Below are 13017 nucleotides of genomic sequence, written 5' to 3' on the forward strand. Positions count from 1 at the left end.
ACAAAGAAATATAAATAAGGTTACCTGCATGTTAAGACTTTGTCAAATCCATTAAAAGTTGAATAGTTATTTATTTGTATGCCACTGCATGGTGAAGCTCTAAACTAAATTTCATTGTTTCATGCAAGCAATGACAATAAAGATCTATCTATCTATCTAATTAGTTCTAGGAAGTTATGTCGAGTTCCAAACATTTCATTTTGCACATTAATTAAAATATATCATTAAGCTGTAAGTTCTAACAAACCCAAAAATATACCCTTCCACAACCTTTTCAAATCTCCATTGTTGTATTTTTGTCCACCAACCCTTAACCATTGTAAAGGTGGATGTACAACCATCTTTACACCCTTAACCCTGGTTAAGGGTTATATCATGGTGGACAAAAAACGGACACGTTTTTCGGAAAACCGATGGAGAAACTCCGTTTAAAAATTCGAATTTGCTTTAATTTAATCTAGATACGTATACCTTCTTTCCAAAATATTACTATTGCATGACCTATAAGCCTAATTCATTATTTGTAGTACTTACATCTCGCCTCCCGTGATTCCAACGCCATACTTTCTGTTGTTAGCAGTATTGCAGTAGCGATACAGTCACTGACGGTCAGTTCAGCAACACTGAAGTAAAGACACGGGCACATTTCAAATGTTCCCGCACTTGAAAAGTAGGTCAAAATGTTCAAATGTCATTGGTTGTAACATTTTCAACGTCATATCAACGGACTAAACAATTGGCTATAGGTGTGTACGTGTTGGGGGGCGGGGTGGGTGATTCTGGGCGGGTTCAAAAATGCCACACCGGAGCGCACTCGCCTATTACTTTCTATTGCGCAGTGGGCTCAGTGCGCTATTTCCGAACGCGCCCACTTGTGTACGTTTTATAGGGTGCAAGGGTGGGGCTTATTGCCAACCGGGAACTGACACCATATGACTGACACTACCAACCAACTCATCATCATCTCATCATCACCAACAACCAACATACAAAGAAAAGAAAGAAAAATGACAACTCCAACCAAAATACCGAAGGCCATCTCCGCTGAAGGAGAAGAACTCCTGGATCAAATAACACTAATCAATGTAAGTGATATTTAACTAACCGATACACGTACGTGGGTCATGCTCGGTGCCATTTTAGCCTATAGTAAACTTTTCAACACATTTATTTTATTGTTTTTTTAAATTCCAAGTATCGATGCCAAACGCTGCCCAAAGCTGAATTGCGGAAGCAACTGGAGACGGTGGGCAGTCAGGTCGTGGACACCCTCTCCAACCTGGAGGCAGAGAGAGATCTCTGCGCCAGACATTGGCCGGCCTGGCCAAGAACAATGTTGAGCTGCTAAAGCAGAATTTTTTTTGGAAAAACCAACCTGTCCAACCTGTGGATGGTTCGGCATGGACGGTGAGTAAATAATAGGCCTATAGCGTATTCACCATGTATTCATGAACTTAAATGTAATGACTGTATATGTCTGAAGACTGAAGGTAATCACAATAAATGATATATTATGTATTTTATATACTCTTACAGAAGAAAAGGCAGAGGATCCAGCTGGAGAATAAAAAATAAATAAAGTTTGAGAAAGTAAACACATGATGTTCTGTTTGTTATTTCTTACACACCCGTATTGGGTATTTTTGACCTCAATATATACGATGTATTATTTTCTAGAACAAGTAGGCTACTTTCTACTTATATTTGATAAATCAACACTAGATGCTGCTGCGTGCATCACTCCAAGATATGTACTCGTTTTTGCTTTGATAAATATGATAAATGCATTAATAGATGAGAGTACAATAGTGTAAAAAACAGAAAACTGTTTGTTTGATACAACATACATTTTAATGATTTTTTTTAATGCAAAAGGAAGTGACATGAGATATTTCTTTAATTTATTTTTAAAATCTGATTTGCTTGTTGCCTGTCTGATTTGTGAAGACTATGCAGCTCTTTCATTGCTCTATATATTACTGTGTTGCTTTGCATTAGTTTTAAAAAAAAAATCTTTATTTATCTTTATTATTTTTGTGTAGGCTATTTTGAAGTGAATACATAACTGTTCCCAGTTGTGCTTCAAGTGCTATTGATGTAATCAGTGTCACCTTTTCAACTTTTGATGATTGGAACAGCGAAGTATTGGTGACAGAAGATCATAAAGTATTCTTGTAAACACATTTGCTCCATATATACTGATATTATCAAAGAACGTGAGGATTGCTAAATGAGGATCAAATTATTTGATGCCTTGATCATTTTGATAAATAAAGATCATTTTTATAAATACAAATTCATCATCAAGTCATCAAATAATTATTATATCATTATTAATAATGATATAAAAATGAAAGACAAACAGATCCAACACTGAAATATCATTTTAATAAGTAATCAAAACAAGAAAAGGAAATAGTCTTGAGACTGATAAAACCCGCCAGATATGTTAAAAACAAGGACAACATTTGAAGACACCGCACAATGTTACTCCAGCCAATGCATTTTAAAAGCCCAATAGGTGGAAATAACCCAATGTGGCAACACTGCTGATTAACTCAGCTCAATGCTGCGTGCACATTCTTATTTGTTTGACATGTGACAAAAACAACCAATAGCAGCATTCTCTGACTCTGACACGCCCATCAATACTTTGGTTTAAAACCAACCTAACCTAGCCTCAGTCACAACTGGCTTTCCACAAACTCGAGACCATGACGAGACCATGACGAGCACCATGAAACCTTTTTGTGTGGACCCCAGGAAGACTAGCTGGTTGCTATGCCACCAATCCTTAATAAAAATAAAAATCAAAAAAATCAAATCAAAGCAGACGACCACCTTCAAAAAATAAAAAATAAATTTGAGCTCCTCATGGTACAATTATCTACTAAATGTTGATTTTAAAATATGTTCGTAATTCAGACGACACTCGAGACAGTTGACCATGCCTACACCTTGTATATGGCGGTTTAATATATCATATTTTTATTTTGTTTTTGTTTCTCTTACAGCACCAACTCGAAGATGATGAGGTATCTAAGGCTGACCTGCAATGCTGAATAAAAAATGTTGGTAGTGTTGTGGTGACACACGCCAACACACTGCATCGCCAACAAGGTTTTCTGCAACGAAGCATTAACCAAATGCTTCAAGACAACGCGGTGGTGGCCAGGAATATAAAATTCCTCCAACGGAAACCACCGGCACCGCTGACATGTGCCTCATGTCTGGCAATGTTTGAAGAAAGTAAGATGTATTTATAATTCCTAATAATAGGTTAGCAGAATAGATCGTATTACTTTTCAATATAACGTAATTAACACGATGATTCTATTTATTCTATTTATCTATGCGGCCAAATACATACATATTTGTGTGGCTCCTTGACATGAAAATGTTTGAGAACGACTGACACATGCAGAAACATGAGGGTGTTTGTCCGTTTGTGTGACTATGTGTGTGACCAGTACCAATGAGTACCAAAATGTTGCCTGCTAATGAGAGAGAGAGAGAGAGAGAGAGAGAGATAGAGAGGGGGGGGGGGGGGGGGGGGGGGGGGGATTTTCACCACTCAGTTCACACGGGTGTGATTTTTAGAAAACGGTCAGGATTTAGAAAACATTTGTAGAATCTGGCCTCAGGTCTAAATGGGCTTATTTATGTTCTGTAGGTGCGGGCAGCCACAGCTACTGGGTGTGGGCCATGTTCTGCTGGGCGTTCTGCCCGCTGGTCACTCTGGTCATCACCGTCATCGCGCTGTTCAAACTGGACGTGATCCTGGACCTGTTCTGTCTGGACTGGGCCGACCTGGCCACGGGCGTGGCCATGAGCTCCGCCCTGATGACGCTGGCGTCCGCCACCGCCTACGCTAACTTCTACCTGTGCTGGAGCTGCGTCTACGCCTGGCTGATGACCACGCTCGCCTTTCTGTGTGGCGCCGCCTACCTGCTGGAGGTCGTCAAGGACAAGGTATGATTTGGTTGGTTGGTTGATTTGATTGATTGCTTGATTGATTGATTGATTGATTTATTAGTTTATTAGACATAAATGTATAAACAGCAACAGGGTACAGGATAATTTACAGTGTAGTCAGAGATATTTACAGTAAGCAGAACAACACATGGTGATACATCACATACATAGAAATAGAACAATAGAACAACACATGGTGATACATCACATACATAGAAATGGAACAATAGAACAACACATGGTGATACATCACATACATAGAAATAGAACAATAGAACAACACATGGTGATACATCACATACATAGAATTAGAACAATAGAACAACACATGGTGATACATCACATACATAGAAATAGAACAATATAACAACACATGGTGATACATCACATACATAGAGATAGAACAACACATGGTGATACATCACATACATAGAAATAGAACAATAGAACAACACATGGTGATACATCACATACATAGAGATAGAACAACAAGAACAACATGGTGATACATCACATACATAGAAATAGAACAATAGAACAACACATGGTGATACATCACTTACATAGAAATGGTCATCTAGAATCATATAAGAACTTAACAGTGGAATATCTATATTCTATATATTATACACTATAGAGTGTTATGTCTACATAAAATACTTTTAGCATTGCCCCGGTTACTATGGAGAGCCTCCGTCCCCACCAGCTATGGGATCTTTAAATCCAGCTCCGTTGAGCCTCCATTATAACAGGATTTTCAAAGCGCCGTATCTCTAAAGGTTCGAGAGCTGTCCATGGTGAGCCGCCGTGCATCCCGACGATCGTAAATCATTTGTGAGTTTGTATCGCATCGCTGAGCACATGTAACTGGTTGTAATGCTAGCTAAGGGCTCTGAGCTAACGCGACTGACCACTCTGCTCATAACAACAGCCCCCACCTCCCTGAATAACCCGGAAGAGGAAACAAGGAGCGTAGAGTTAGAGCGGACGGGTGGCATTCCTTAGGTGTGCTTATGCTGCCACCTAGCGGCAGCAATAGATTTAACAAACAATTGATTGTGTCCTTTTCTTGTTGTTGTTGTGGTTGACAGATCCTGGACAGGAAGAAGGGCAGCTACCTGGCGGCTCTGCCCGGCTTCTGGAAGGTTCTGGAGGTGTTCGTTTCCTGTCTCATCTTCGTGTCGCTGACGGGATACCACGGCAAGCCCTGGCTCACGCTGTGAGTTGGTTGTTTATTGGCTCGCGCAAACTATGGCAAACTAGGGATTTTTTGCAAGCATCATTTTTGCACGAAAAACACTTCTTGGTAAATTCGGCCATTTAGGCACATGGCAAATGTGCTGACCTCATCACATTTGTGACGATGGCGTGTGGAGAGTTTTTCGTGCAAAATTAATGCTTGAAATGGATTCAGAATCTTGAAAAACCCCTCGTTTCACATGCTGCTTCAAGCGTAATGATAATTTGAAATGTTGAAACATAATGCAAGTTAGCATCTGGCAGTTTCTAGATGCTGGGGACCCATACTAAAAAAAAAAGTGGCGCAAATTAATATATAGGGGGGGGGGGGGGGGGGGTCCCTGGAACAACATATTTTCAGATGGGGGTCGGCAGCCAATTACATATCATTTTGGGGGTCCTTGACATGTTTGAGAACCACTGACATAGAAACATCCATCCATCCATCCATCCATCTTCAACCACTTATCCGTAGTCGGGTCGCGAGTGCTCCAGACTTCCTCTCCAGAGCAACATTAGTGACTTCCTCCTTGGGGATTCCGAGACGTTCCAAGGCCAGTGAGTCGATGTGTTTCCACCAACTGCGCCTTGGTCTGCCCCGGGGTCTCCTCCCAGTGGGACGTGCGTCGAGGACCTCCCTAGGGAGACGCCCGAGAGGCATCCTAACCAGATGCCCGAACCACCTTTCCAGGCGAAGGAGCAGCGGCTCTACTCCGAGTCTCTCTGGTGTGACTGAACTTCTCACCCTATCTCTAAGGGAGATGCCAGGCACCCGTCGAAGAAAACTCATTTTGGCCGCTTGTATTCGCAACCTTATTCTTTCGGTCATGACCCACACTTCATGTGTTTTGTGTGTGGTGCTGTACATCATATAATATATATTTATAAATATGTTTCTCCAGGTGTGTGGTGCTGCACATCATATAATACATATTTATAAATATGTTTCTCCAGGTGTGTGGTGCTGCACATCATACAATATATATTTATAAATATGTTCTCCAGGTGTGTGGTGCTGTACATCATATAATATATATTTATAAATAATGTTCCTCCAGGTGTGTGGTGCTGCACATATATATATTTATAAATATGTTTCTCCATGTGTGTGGTGCTGCACATCATACAATATATATTTATAAACATGTTTCTCCAGGTGTGTGGTGCTGCACATCATACAATATATATTTATAAATATGTTTCTCCAGGTGTGTGGTGCTGCACATCATACAATATATATTTATAAATATGTTTCTCCAGGTGTGTGGTGCTGCACATCATACAATATATATTTATAAATATGTTTCTCCATGTGTGTGGTGCTGCACATCATATAATATATATTTATAAACATGTTTCTCCAGGTGTGTGGTGCTGTACATCATATAATATATATTTATAAACATGTTTCTCCAGGTGTGTGGTGCTGCACATCATATAATATATATTTATAAATATGTTTCTCCAGGTGTGTGGTGCTGCACATCATATAATATATATTTATAAATATGTTTCTCCAGGTGTGTGGTGCTGTACATCATATAATATATATTTATAAATATGTTTCTCCAGGTGTGTGGTGCTGCACATCATATAATATATATTTATAAATATGTTTCTCCAGGTGTGTGGTGCTGCACATCATATAATATATATTTATAAATATGTTTCTCCAGGTGTGTGGTGCTGTACATCGTCCCCTTCCCCATCATCCCTCTGATCATCGCCGTCAACGTGCTGAAGAAGCTGAGGAAGTGCGTCCCGTTCGACCTGGACCGCGCCTCCTTCATCTTCCTGGCTCTCTCTGTGGCTCTGTACGCGCTGGCGGCCGTCTTGTGGCCCGTGTTCATGTTCCGCGGCCCTCCGAGTGCCCGCCCAGCTACTGCGTGTGGGCCGTGGAGCTGATGGTGGTGCTGTTCACCTTCGTCAACCTGGGCCTCTTCGCCACCGACCTAGCCTTCACGCTGCTCGGGCTGTTCGGCTTCAAGCGTGGATGAGTCGACGCGGTCGTGGTGGTGCTGTTTGTTTACCATTCTTTAACAGGGTGGTGCTGTTTGTTTACCATTCTGTAACAGGGTGGTGCTGTTTGTTTACCATTCTGTAACAGGGTGGTGCTGTTTGTTTACCATTCTGTAACAGGGTGGTGCTGTTTGTTTAACATTCTTTAACACTCCCATCGCCCAGGACGAAGTTCTTTGTCCTTTCTATTAGTAACGCCCAACGCCCAGGACGAAGTATTGTCCAAAAGACGAAGTTTATTGATATGAGAACGGATCGCATGGCTCCACAGGCTAGGAGCGCCTGTTGGGCAATCCTCGGTGACGCGCAAGAGTGAGACGTCATCGAAAAACTCCCTCCCCTGTTTAGCTGATGAAAACGTAAATCTTAAAACGTTCATAACTCGCGATCTAAATCATCCCGTCTAATTATGAAAAAATATCCTGTGTTAGACGGCGCTCCGTGGTCCAGTCGCTAGTCGCTATAGATTTATTCTTGTCTCCCGTTGTTGTCGATGGACTCTAGAGTGGTGTGGCTATTGTTAGCTGCTACACACACATCACTAGAGTGGTGTGGCTATTGTTAGCTGCTACACACACATCAACCACTTCCGCCGGTCCGTCCGGAAAAGGGGTCCGTGTTATAAAGGGGTCCGGGCGCTATAATGTAATGGATTAAATAACCCTGAGCGATTAAAGTGTTAACTCTGGACCCCCCAAAAAATGTGTGCGTGCGTGTGTGCATGTGTCTGTGTTTGATTGATTGAATAGTCTATTAGACATGAATGTATAATCAGCAACAGAGATATTTAACACCACAACACTCAGTCCAACAGAGATATTTAGCACCAAAACAAAGTCCTTGCGGACTGGTTTCCATTTAGGCCCTAAATGTGTGGCGTGTGCATGCGTGTCTGTTTGTGTGTGTATGTGTGTGGGTCTGTGTACGTGTGTGCGTGCAACGTACGTGTGTGCGTGCGTGTGTGTGTGGGTCCGAGTCCGACCCAAAACTTACAAAAATGCTTTATTTATGAATGCATACTTAATATTATGCAGATGTGCTATTTTTAATGTGTTGTAAAATAATTGGTATACAGTATGTTTCTGTGTGGAATTCTTACAAATGTGGGATTTTTGAAGGGCATTTCTTCTATTATTGAAGTTGTACAAACACTTAAAATGTGCTTAATTTATGAATAAACTGTCTTGCGTGCGTGCACACCTGTGTGCGTGCGTGTGTGCGTGCGTGTGTAGGCTACATTGTACTTTCAAAACTTGTATAAAATGTCTGTCGACTTGCATCCATTATGACACATATTTATTCATATGTATGTATTGATGAAGTATTACAACACTTCGCTCTTTTAAAATGTGCTTTGTCTTGTGCTTGTGTGTGCATTGTGTGCGTGTGCGTGTCAATCAATAATGTGTACCGTACGCGTGTCTCTCATAGTTAATTGTACGTGTGCGTATGAAAATGCATGTAAAGCAGAGAGACAGTTAATTCAAATCTACACACAATGGCAGTTGGAACAGTATACGTGGAGGTTTGTCTGGTCTCAACTTTGACTAGAGTCAGCCTGTGTGTGTGTGTGTGTGTGTGTGTGTGTGTGTGTGTGTGTGTGTGTGTGTGTGTGTGTGTGTGTGTGTGTGTGTGTGTGCGTGTGTGCGCGCGCGCGCGTGCGTGCGTGTGAGTGCACGCGCGGGCATGTCCTGAGCATGACGTTAAACTGCTCCGTTGTAACCACCTAGTAGATAATAGTAGTAGTATTAATAGATGATAATAGTTTGCTGTTTAGGTAATAAAGGGCGCATGCTTGACTGCATTCCATTGTCACTGTGCCTGCATGCCGACAATGTGCGCGCGTGAACTTAGCCTACATTATAACGTGACATTTATTATACACCTGGAAAATATAGCCACTCTACAAGCTCACAAGTGGTTGTGGACACTTCTATAGGTCTGACTCTGCTATTATTTTCTGTGACCTTCTACACCCGCCTTCTAGTGAGAGCGCAGAATCTGTCTTAAGAGCCACCCATCGACTGATCTAATATACGGCAACCTTCCCCGTGTTTCTACACTAGTCCACCCATCGACTGATCTAATATACGGCAACCTTCCCCGTGTTTCTACACTAGTCCACCCATCGACTGATCTAATATACAGCAACCTTCCCCGTGTTTCTACACTAGTCCACCCATCGACTGATCTAATATACGGCAACCTTCCCCGTGTTTCTACACTAGTCCACCCATCGACTGATCTAATATACGGCAACCTTCCCCGTGTTTCTACACTAGTCCACCCATCGACTGATCTAATATACGGCAACCTTCCCCGTGTTTCTATACTAGTCCACCCATCGACTGATCTAATATACGGCAACCTTCCCTGTGTTTCTACACTAGTCCACCCATCGACTGAACTAATATACAGCAACCTTCCCCGTGTTTCTACACTAGTCCACCCATCGACTGATCTGATATACGGCAACCTTCCCCGTGTTTCTACACTAGTCCACCCATCGACTGATCTAATATACGGCAACCTTCCCCGTGTTTATACACTAGTCCACCCATCGACTGATCTAATATACGGCAACCTTCCCCGTGTTTCTACACTAGTCCACCCATCGACTGATCTAATATACGGCAACCTTCCCTGTGTTTCTACACTAGTCCACCCATCGACTGATCTAATATACGGCAACCTTCCTCGTGTTTCTACACTAGTCCACCCATCGACTGATTTAATATACGGCAACCTTCCCCGTGTTTCTACACTAGTCCACCCATCGACTGATCTGATATACGGCAACCTTCCCCGTGTTTCTACACTAGTCCACCCATCGACTGATCTGATATATGGCAACCTTCCCTGTGTTTCTACACTAGTCCACCCATCGACTGATCTAATATACGGCAACCTTCCCCGTGTTTCTACACTAGTCCACCCATCGACTGATCTAATATACGGCAACCTTCCCCGTGTTTCTACACTAGTCCACCCATCGACTGATCTAATATACGGCAACCTTCCCTGTGTTTCTACACTAGTCCACCCATCGACTGATCTAATATACGGCAACCTTCCCTGTGTTTCTACACTAGTCCACCCATCGACTGATCTGATATATGGCAACCTTCCCTGTGTTTCTACACTAGACAGTCCACCCATCGACTGATCTAATATACGCCAACCTTCCCTGTGTTTCTACACTAGTCCACCCATCGACTGATCTAATATACGGCAACCTTCCCTGTGTTTCTACACTAGTCCACCCATCGACTGATCTAATATACGGCAACCTTCCCCGTGTTTCTACACTAGTCCACCCATCGACTGATCTGATATATGGCAACCTTCCCTGTGTTTCTACACTAGTCCACCCATCGACTGATCTAATATATGTCAACCTTCCCTGTGTTTCTTCACTAGTCCACCCATCGACTAATCTAATATACGGCAACCTTCCCTGTGTTTCTACACTAGTCCACCCATCGACTAATCTAATATACAGCAAAATTCCCTGTGTTTCTACACTAGTCCACCCATCGACTAATCTAATATATAGCAACCTTCCCCGTGTTTCTACACTAGTCCACCCATCGACTGATCTGATATATGGCAACCTTCCGTGTTTCTACACTAGTCCACCCATCGACTGATCTAATATACGCCAACCTTCCCCGTGTTTCTACACTAGTCCACCCATCGACTAATCTAATATACGGCAACCTTCCCTGTGTTTCTACACTAGTCCACCCATCGACTGATCTAATATACGGCAACCTTCCCTGTGTTTCTACACTAGTCCACCCATCGACTAATCTAATATACAGCAACCTTCCCCGTGTTTCTACACTAGTCCACCCATCGACTGATCTGATATATGGCAACCTTCCCTGTGTTTCTACACTAGTCCACCCATCGACTGATCTAATATACGCCAACCTTCCCTGTGTTTCTTCACTAGTCCACCCATCGACTGATCTAATATACGCCAACCTTCCCTGTGTTTCTACACTAGTCCACCCATCGACTGATCTAATATACAGCAACCTTCCCTGTGTTTCTACACTAGTCCACCCATCGACTGATCTAATATACGGCAACCTTCCCTGTGTTTCTACACTAGACCACCCATCGACTAATCTAATATACAGCAACCTTCCCTGTGTTTCTACACTAGTCCACCCATCGACTAATCTAATATACGGCAACCTTCCCCGTGTTTCAACACTAGTCCACCCATCGACTGATCTAATATACAGCAACCTTCCCTGTGTTTCTACACTAGTCCACCCATTGACTAATCTAATATATGGCAACCTTCCCCGTGTTTCTACACTAGTCCACCCATCGACTAATCTAATATACAGCAACCTTCTCCGTGTTTCTTCACTAGTCCGATCCAGAAGAACACAGTTTTCCGGCCACTGCTACAGAGCTGACAATGAGGTTATATCTTCCCTTCTTCTCTGGAGTCCTGCCTCAAAGCAGACCAGAGGTAGAAAACTGTGGTTCCCTGATGTCATCGCTATAGGGACACAGGCATCAGTAAGCAGGAACGAGAAGTCTGGCGTGGCATTGTGAAATCCATGATCTCGACCGTGGTCGAAAAATTATGATGATGATGATTCTTTTCTGTGCAGGACTTGCCAAGTCGCCAGATCGAGCAATATGGTAAAATGTCTATCATTTTTAAATTATATGGAGAGAAAAGTCGAGTCGGGATTTGGAGATTTACGCACATAGTGTGTAAATCTAAAATCAAATATAATATAGCCTACAATTGAAACATGCTACTGCAGTGATTTTATCCTGTGTTCAATGTGTTTCTGCGTTTGTGTCACTGCGCAAAAAGCATGGAATACGGATGTGTATATTACAGGAAACTCCCATTAAACTTTTCAACAAACTCCGGTAAACTCCCGAATTCTACCATCACACCTGTATATTACCGTAACTGTATATGCTGCTAAATTTGAGGTTTACGGGCAAAATAGTGCCCATAAATGCCCGTTAACTCCTCTTTTCACGCAGTGTGTGTGGACTCGGATATCTCTGTCGTATGGGCAGGGATTTTTTCTTTAAATGGAGGACGAAAATATCCGTTTTGCAAAAGATCCATATACGTGTAGCCTGCATGGCCTGAGTCTATCATATCTAAACTAATTCCTGTAAGTGCACTGAAAAAAGCGAGAAATGCACTCCGTCGAGGTGCCTACTTGTGCGCAAGCAGAGCGCGCAAGTACTGCTACTAACTAATGTATATTACTAGTACTGCTGCTAACTAATGTCTATTACTAGTACTGCTACTAACTAATGTATATTACTAGTACTGCTACTAACTAATGTCTATTACTAGTACTGCTACTAACTAATGTCTATTACTAGTACTGCTACTAACTAATGTCTATTACTATTACTGCTACTAACTAATGTCTATTTAACTGCTGTTCTAAATCCTTTGGACAGGTTGATCACCCTGCAAGATTCACCTCCCACTTTAGCCTCGGGTTTCCTTGGAAGTAAAAGTATTGAATATTGGACATACTCAAGTAAAAGTACCTCAATCTTGAGTAAATGTACCCGGTTACTTTACACGCACTGGTAATTACAACGGGCGTGGTCACCAAGATTTACAAAACAACAACAAGAGTGGCTTTCACCTCAGCCCTGGCACGGTGCCATCTGGCACACCACGCACACACACGCACACATGCACGCAGGCACGCACACACACACACACACACGCACGCAGGCAGGCAGGCAGGCAGGCAGGCAGGCAGGCAGGCA

General features: G+C 42.4%; 1 pseudogene across 1 annotated transcript; it reads left to right on the forward strand.

The window, feature by feature from the left end:
• Positions 1–1400: 1400 nt before the first annotated feature.
• Positions 1401–7211, forward strand: LOC306919409 (myeloid-associated differentiation marker-like protein 2; annotated as a pseudogene). Its single transcript has 4 exons — positions 1401–1407; positions 3674–3972; positions 5067–5194; positions 6891–7211. The product of its transcript is annotated as a myeloid-associated differentiation marker-like protein 2 (transcript).
• Positions 7212–13017: the final 5806 nt, after the last annotated feature.

Source organism: Electrona antarctica, assembly GCF_951216825.1.
Source record: "Electrona antarctica genome assembly, contig: scaffold_25, whole genome shotgun sequence".
In the NCBI taxonomy this organism is placed as follows: Eukaryota; Metazoa; Chordata; class Actinopteri; order Myctophiformes; family Myctophidae; genus Electrona; species Electrona antarctica.